The sequence below is a fragment of the Arvicola amphibius genome, chromosome 5 (genome assembly GCF_903992535.2).
Source record: "Arvicola amphibius chromosome 5, mArvAmp1.2, whole genome shotgun sequence".
NCBI lineage: Eukaryota > Metazoa > Chordata > Mammalia > Rodentia > Cricetidae > Arvicola > Arvicola amphibius.
Window position 1 is genome coordinate 43,576,122 of NC_052051.1, and position 8,246 is coordinate 43,584,367.

The following is an 8,246-nucleotide window of genomic DNA, read 5'->3' on the forward strand; positions in this document are numbered from 1 at the left end:
AAAAAGGCTAACTAGCCAGGTGGTGGTGGCTTTAATCCCAGCACTGAGGTGGCAGAGGCAGACGGATCTCTGTGAGTTCCAGGACAGCCAGGGCTGTTACACAGAGAAACCCCGTCTTGAAAAACCAAAACCGAAAACAACCAAACGAACAAAAAAGACTAATTTATAAATAGAAAGGAAAGAAAATGGGTCAGAAAAAGAATCAACGTGTAGGGCCCTTCAGTAATGGCATACACTTTTAATTCCAGGGCTCAGAAAGCAGAGACGGGGGAATCTCTGTGAGTTTGAGGCCAGCCTGGTCTACAAAGTGGGTTCCAGAACAGCTAGGGCTGTTACACAGAGAAACAACAACAACAACAAATTAGCTTGCAATTAGGATATAACATATGATAGATATAACATATAAATTGGTAGACAGACAGACAGACAGACAGACAGACGACAGATAGATAGATAGATAGATAGATAGATAGATAGATAGATAGATAGATAGATTAGACTGGGGGGTTAGGAGGCACAGTAGGATCCTGGGTGAATTTATGTGAACAATGTGCATGCAGGTATCTGAAGAAGCCAGAGAGAAAATGAGATCCTCTGGCACTGGAATAATAAGTGGCTGTAAACCAACTGAAATGGGTGCTAGGAACAGAAACCAGTTGTCTGGAAGAAGAGTAGCCAGTGCTCTTGACTGGTTGAGCCATCTCTCCAGCCCTGATTTATGTATCTTCAAGAATTCTCACTGACACTGGGCAGTGGCAGTGCACACCTTTAATCCTAGCACTCAGGAAGCAGAGGTAGCTAGATATCTGAGTTTGAGACCAGCCCAGTCTACAAAGTGAGTTCCAGGACAGCCAGGGCTACACAGAGAAACCCTGCCTCAAAGCAAAACAAAACAAAACAAGAGAATTCTTGCTTCTTTCTTACCACTTATTGCAGACACCAGTCCTTCCAGCTTTCAGATCATGGCCAGGTGGCATGCAGCACTGCCTGGTGGATGAGTTCCTGGTAGCTGTGAAGTTCCTTTGGACTTCTGAAGGACACCTGAAGCAGCACTGAATTGACTTGAATGATCATCCTTTCTTTCCTGGGGCTGGTGAAGTATATGAACTCAGGGCCTATGGTGGCCACAGTCTGGGAAGGGCTCAATGTGCTGCAGAAGGCCTAGTGATTCTGGAAGAAACCAAAACAGCTGATGCTAAGGCAGGGACCTTTTGAGAGGATCTCTGCATTCAGGTTGACAGGAACATCATGACAGAGATTCAGTAGCAAATGCTGAGAAGGAGATCAGCCTATGGTTTAAGCCCAAAGACTGACTGACTACAAGTCTTGTGTCTATGGCTGGGTCTAATGAGTAGAAGTGGATAAACCATGGTCCTTTTCAGCATTATTGCTGGATCCCAGGGGACAACTCTTCATTCCACTGAGTGGATGGATCATCTTTTCTAAAACAATAAAGATTTTGGAACTGAGATTTATTTTTAAACAGTTAAAAACAATTAACAAAAAAGAAGAATAAAATGTAACAAATAGAGAATCAACTAATAATTAGTAAAATTTATTTTTAAGAAAACTCAAAGAGTTCAAATAACATGTAGGTAATGGGACCTGGTAGAGGGAAGTCAGGCCACCAGGACTCCTCATTTAAAGATATTGCAACCCTGCTGTTCCCTTCCTCTCTCTTCTGTTCTCAAGTCACCATGTATGAGCAGCTCTGACCACCATAATGTTCTGTCTTGCCAAAGGCCACAGCATCAACAAGGCCTGAAGCCTCAGAAACTGTGAGTCAAAGTTAGCTGCTCTAAAATAGCAAACTAAGGTATACAAAGAACTACCATATTCTTCCAAAATAGCACCTTGTTTTTTTGAGACGCTGTCTCACTACGTAGCTCTGGCTGCCCTGGAACTCACTATGAAGACCTGGATGGCCTCAAACTCACAGAGATCCTTGCCTCTGTCTCCTGAACGCCACCACACCCGCTCAAGCGGCACTTCACAGAGGTGAGTATGCTCAGGTCCTCTGCTGATCTTGTTGGAAGGCAAATATTGGTTTGGGACCCCATCCCTAGAAACAGTGTTCTAGAAAACTCTGCCCAGGTCTCTTAAAGAGCTTGAGACACAGATATGGAGTTGCACACACTGCCAGTGCCTGTGGCTTTCCTGCCTATTTTAGGACCTATTAGAAGCTTGGCCTGGCCTAGAAACCTTCTTTCATCTCTCCGCAGCTGCCCTAGTGGATTTTAAGAACCTCCCTTTTTTTCTAACCTCCCTCCTGGTCACCTTTTTATCACCAAGGTTTAGTTTCAGTTTTCAGCTTGCAGCCTTTGGAAAAAGTTCGCTGTTTTGCCTCCCTGTTCTTCTTAAAACTCCTAACCTGGCTTGGAGAATTTTAAGCTCAGTCTTATCCTGCTTTTTCTCCTTCCCTTGCCGCCTGTGCCTTCTGTGTAAACGACTGGTTTGATCTGGTTTGTCCTCTTCATTTCAGTGACTCGCCACTCTCCAACCCTTCTACACACTCTTCCCACACATTCCTGCCCCTCATCTTTTTTTGTGTGTGTTATTTTCTTTCCAAATCATTGTAGCCCTGGCTGGCCTGGGACTCACTATGTAGGCTAGGCTGCCCAGCCTCCACCTGCCTCTGCTTCCCAAGTTCTGGGGTTAAAGGGGTGTACACCACCCAGCAAGGCCGATTTCCGACTCTTTTGATATGATCCTCATTAGTTTAATTGCACTGAGTTGGTGACTCATGAAGGCAGTGCGGTGGTTTCCTAGAACCTTGCCCTGTCCTGAAAACCTTTAAGAATGGGGCAATTGGGCTGGAGAGATGGCTCAGAGGTTAAGAGCACTGGCTGATCTTCCAGAGGTCCTGAGTTCAATTCCCAGCAACCACATGGTGGCTCACAACCATCTGTAATGAGATCTGGTGCCCTCTTCTGGCCTGCAGGCATACAATGAGGCTGAACACTGTGTACACAATAAATAAATACATTTTAAAAAAAGGAACGGGGCAATAAACATGATACTGATGTCATTAATCATGCAGGAGTACAAGTCAAACCACTAACTGCGCTCCGTGCCCTTTAGGATGACAGAAAGAAGAAAAAAAAAAAAAAAAACCAATATAAGTGCTGGCAAGGATGGGGAAGCTGTTGATTGGCGATGGGAAGACAGCATGGTGCAGGCAGTGCGGAAAGTGTGGCGGTCCCTCAAACACTTCAAATCAGAGTTCCCTGTATTAGTGACTGAGCAAGACTGGTATCTTCATTTAAAGTTTACAGTGCAAGCTGAACATGCCCCAACGTGTTTCTGTCCATCACATGTGCTTTGTGACTGAGCTAAGAGTACCCACTAGTGTGTTTACTGTCTTCTTTTTAAGTTGTGACCGTGGGGCTGGAGAGTGGGCTGTTCTTCCCGAGCACCTGGGCTTAATTCCCAGCACCCACACGGCAGTTCACGCCTGTCTGTAACTTCATTTTCAGGGCTTCTGACATCCTCGCACAGACATACATGCTGGTGAAACCCCAATGCACAAAACATTAAAAATTATATACTGGGCCAGGCATGGTGTTGCATGCCTTTAATCCCAGTCAGAGGCAAGTGAACCTCTGAGAGGTCCAGGACAGCCAAGGTGATGTAGAGAGACCTTGTCTTTTAAGAAAAAGAATTACCTCACCGTGGGCATACTCTCAAGTAGAATAATTCACTAAGCCTGCTTAGGAATGGGCTCACCCCATCTGAATATACAGGTCTCTTGAGTGAATCCTACATTTCCTCTGACTCAGTGCGCTCCTTGTCACTGCAGGTCACACCCCTTTCCTTTCTCCATTCTTCACACACCGTTGAGTGGATTTTAACTTCGTACTTGGCAAGTTGTGAGCTCATTTTTCTTTTCAGTTACTCCTGTGATTAAACCAATCCACTTCTGAATATATATCCACTACCCTACCCACATCCACAGCAGCTGTGTTCACAGCCCACACATGCCCATGGGCTGGAGACGTGGCTCAGCCTTTAAACACTAGGCTCACAACCAAAACCGTAACACATGCCCATTAACAGAGGAAAGGACGAGCGGCTTGTGTAATACAAGGACAACAGGAGAATAGCCTTAGAAAGGCCGCAGGATGGGTAAACAGTGAGGACATTATGGGGTGTGGGATGGACACATTTGGTGGAGGTGTTTGGGACAGTGTGCTGGCTAATTTTATGTCAAATTGACATGAGATGTGTTCATCAAAGAGGCGGGAGCTTCAGTTGAGAAAATGCCTCCATAAAATAGAGCTGTGTTGTTTTGTTGTTGGTTCTTTTTGTTGTTGTTGTTCTTTGGCTCTTTCCACCCAGCTCCCAAATAAATCACACAGAGGCTTATTTTTTTCTTTTAACTCCCCGGCGTTAGTTTGGCTGGGCTCTCGCCAGCTTTTCTTTTTTTTTTTTTTTTTTTTTTTTTTTGGTTTTTCGAGACAGGGTTTCTCTGTGGCTTTGGAGCCTGTCCTGGAACTAGCTCTTGTAGACCAGGCTGGTCTCGAACTCACAGAGATCCGCCTGCCTCTGCCTCCCGAGTGCTGGGATTAAAGGCGTGCGCCACCACCGCCCGGCTCGCCAGCTTTTCTTAAACTATACCATTGACCTTTTGCCTCTGGGCTTTTATCTTTCTCTGTTTCTGTATATCTTTATATCTTTTATTTACTCCTTACTACATGTCTGGCTGGGTGGTTGGGTGGCTGGGTGGCTGGGTGGCTGGGTGGCTGGACCCTGGTCTCCTCCTTCTTCTCCTGCTCCTCTATCTCTCTTCTCAGATTTCTCCTCCAATTTATTCTCTCTGCCTGTCAGCCCTGCCTATCCTTTCTCCTGCTTCCCTATTGGAGCTTAGGTCTTTATTAGATCAATCAGGTGTTTTAGAAAAGTGACACAGCTTCACAGAGTTAAACAAATGCAACATAAAATAATGCAACACATCTTTGCATCATTGAATAGATATTCCACAGCATAAACAAATGCCAACCCATCTTAAAAATAATATTCCACAACAGAGCTGTACAAAAGCCTGTCTGTGGGCATTTTCCTAGCCCATTACGAGTAGTGCCACCCCTGACTGGTGATCCAGAGTTCTATTTTTAAAAAAAAAGTCAAGCAAGTTACAGGAAGCAAGGCAGTAGGCAGCATCCCTCCATGCTGTCTGTATCAGCTCCGCTCAAGGTTCCAGCCTTGCTTGAGTTCATGTCCCGACCTTCTTCAATGACAGCCTATGACATGGAAGTGTAAGCCAAATAAACCCTTCCCCCTCCAGCTTGCTTTTGGTCATGGTGTTTCATCATAGCCATAACTAAGACAGACAGCTGGATTCACAGAAACAATGAATGAGGTTTCCGGGGGCTATGGACGTCGCAGATGGGGAGCATCAAGCAGCAGGTGCAGGTTCAGCTTGGTCAGTGCACAGGGTTTGAAAGACAGAAACATGGCAACAGAGGAGGACTGCACAGCAGCACACTACAGTTTAGAACAGCTAAGGTGGTAAATGTATAGTGCACTTTGCTGTGCTTAAACATCTTATAGTTCTGAAAATCTGTCCTAGAGAGAGTATATAACTTACTTGATATTGCTTTGGGGGGGTGTTTTGTTTTGTTTTTGTGAGACAGGGTCTCATTACATAGCCCTGCTGGCTTGAGACTCCCTGTGTAAGCTAGGCTGGCCTAAGACTCACAGATCTGCCTTCCTCTGCTAGGCTTAAACACCTGGGTTCAAAGTTGATTTTAGATGAATTATTTCAATGCTTTCTTCCTCTAATTACTAATCAGCTATCTCAGTATGAGTTATTGATTAATTTTTCCCTGTTCTTTTGTATTAATTGAAACTTTTACTTTTTTTTAATTTAAGAGTTCCTTTGTAATAAGACCTTAAAAACTTTAATAGATAAATTTTGGATTTCATGTGTACTCATTTTTTCTAAAGAATGATTTTATTTATTTTATGTACATGGGTTTTGGTTTGTATTTTTTTTCTTAATTTTTTTTTGTTTTTGTTTTTGTTTTTCAAGACAGGGTTTCCCTGTAGTTTCTAGAGCCTGTCCTGGAACTAGCTCTTGTAGACCAGGCTGGCCTCGAACTCAGAGATCCACCTGCCTCTGCCTCCTGAGTGCTGGGATTAAAGGCATGCGCCACCACCGCCCGGCTGGTTTGTATTTTTGAGACAAAGTTTCTTTATATAGTCCTGGCAGTCCTGGAACTCACTCTGTAAACCAGGCTGGCTTCGAACTCACAGAGATCCGTGTGCTTCTGCCTCCTGAGTGCTGGGATTAAAGGCTTGTGCCACTACCACCTGGCTCGAACTTTTCTTTTAAATAACTCAGTCTTTGCTTTTCCTGAAGCTGACCAGTGCATTTTCACTTTCTGGAAACCTCATCATCCCAGTCATATTTACTGTGAGTCTGCTCCTTCCCTCTTTACACACATGTGCCTTTGCCCCTTCCTTTACACATGTCTCAACCCCCTCCCTTACACACATGTGCCCCAGCCCTTCCCTTACACACGTGTGCCTTGGCCCTTTCCTTACACACGTGTGCCTCGGCCCCTTCCCTCACACACACGTACCTTGACCTCTTTCCTTGCACACGTGTGCTTTGGCCCCTTCCCTTACACACGTGTGATTTAACCCCTTCCCTTACACATGTGTTCCCTTGGCTCCTTCCCTTATATATGGGTACCTTGGTCCCATTCCTCACACATGTGTGCCTTGGCCCAGAGATCCTGAGTTTGTTTGAGGGAGGCAGATCATTGCAATATAACGTGTGTGCATAGTAAAATATGAGTTACTCAGAGGTTTAGGCAGGGGATTTTTTTTTAAGCCAAAATAAAGAACGTATGTTTGTTTTTCAGAAGGGCCTCAGTCATGCTAGGCAAGCACCCACACCCTGTGACATCCTGCCTTGTCATAGGTCCAAACACAGCAGGATCAAGTGACCATGGACTGAAACCTCAAAACCATGAACCATGAGACTTTCCTTCCTTACAAACCGATGGCCTCAGTTAGCAGGCATAGGCACATGAGACCTCAACTCTTTCATAACCTCCTGGATTGATTTCCTCTTTATATTTTTTGTTAGGGTTTGACACAAGTGATTCCATTTTAGTTCTGACACTATGGCTGGCAGCTTGATCATCCTGGTATCTATCCCCTTCTGTGGACTGTAAACTGGACAGTGGTTCACTCAAATAGAATACAGCAGTAGTGGGTGAAGGTCTCATTTTCTGCATTCAGTCCTTAGGAGACCCCAGCTTCCACTTCTCTGCATTTCTTCAGTGTTGTTGATTAAAGCTACAGAGCCTCACCCATGCCAGGCCAGTGTTCTATCACTGAAGCACACCTTAGTCCCATCTGGTCACTTTCTTAGCTGCCTCTCCAGGGAAACCTGCTGTCATAATGCCACAATGTGTGAAATCTGATCTATAATGTGTTTGTAGGCTACTTAGGACATGCATAGGCCCATGTGAAGAACAAAAGCCAGCCCAAAGCCATAAGAACAGGATCGGAAGTGGTCCTCCTCCCATCATACACATAATGGCAACCTTCTCAACAACTTGCCTTCAACCTCCCGAGAGCCCAGGCAACCCTGCTACCCCATATTCCTTGCTCTCAGAAAGTGTAGTGAATGTTTGTTTGAAATTGCTAATTTGGGATGACTTCTTATACAGCATTAGCTAACTGATACACCCAACAATTCTGATTTTTCCATGGCAACCCTAATGCCTGCAAATAATGGCAGGCTTGTTTGTTGTTTTCTTTCCAGTCCTTCACTCTTCTTTCCTTTTGCTAAATCCTCTTTGTCACCTTGGAATGAACATTTCTGGGCGATTCTTCTCTTGTAAGTCACTGAGGGAATCTGCAAACACAGTCCCTCACTATCACAAATTATGTATTCAAGTTTCCCACCTTGGAGGAAATCACAGGGTAGCAATCAGGAGTGCCATGGCTCATGTAGGTATCCCAATCATGGTGTTTATCCCGCCCCCAGGAAGCATAGCCACTGCTTTATCATAATTGTCAAAACTGTTACGAGAGAAGCAGAACCACCACTTTCCTTTCACTCTCTAGTCTGACAACAGATCTGCTGGAAGCAACTTGGTTTTGATTTTCAGTTGTGGTAAGGCAGAAGGTTTCTGTTCCTCTACAGCTAAGAGAGTCACTCATGGACACAAGGTTTGGTGAAGTGTTTAGTGGCGAGCATTTTTTTGTTTGTTTGTTTTGTTTTTTGT

General features: G+C 44.7%; 1 pseudogene; it reads right to left on the reverse strand.

The window, feature by feature from the left end:
* Nucleotides 1-7,864: 7,864 nt before the first annotated feature.
* On the reverse strand, nt 7,865-8,012 carry LOC119815990 (annotated as a pseudogene).
* Nucleotides 8,013-8,246: the final 234 nt, after the last annotated feature.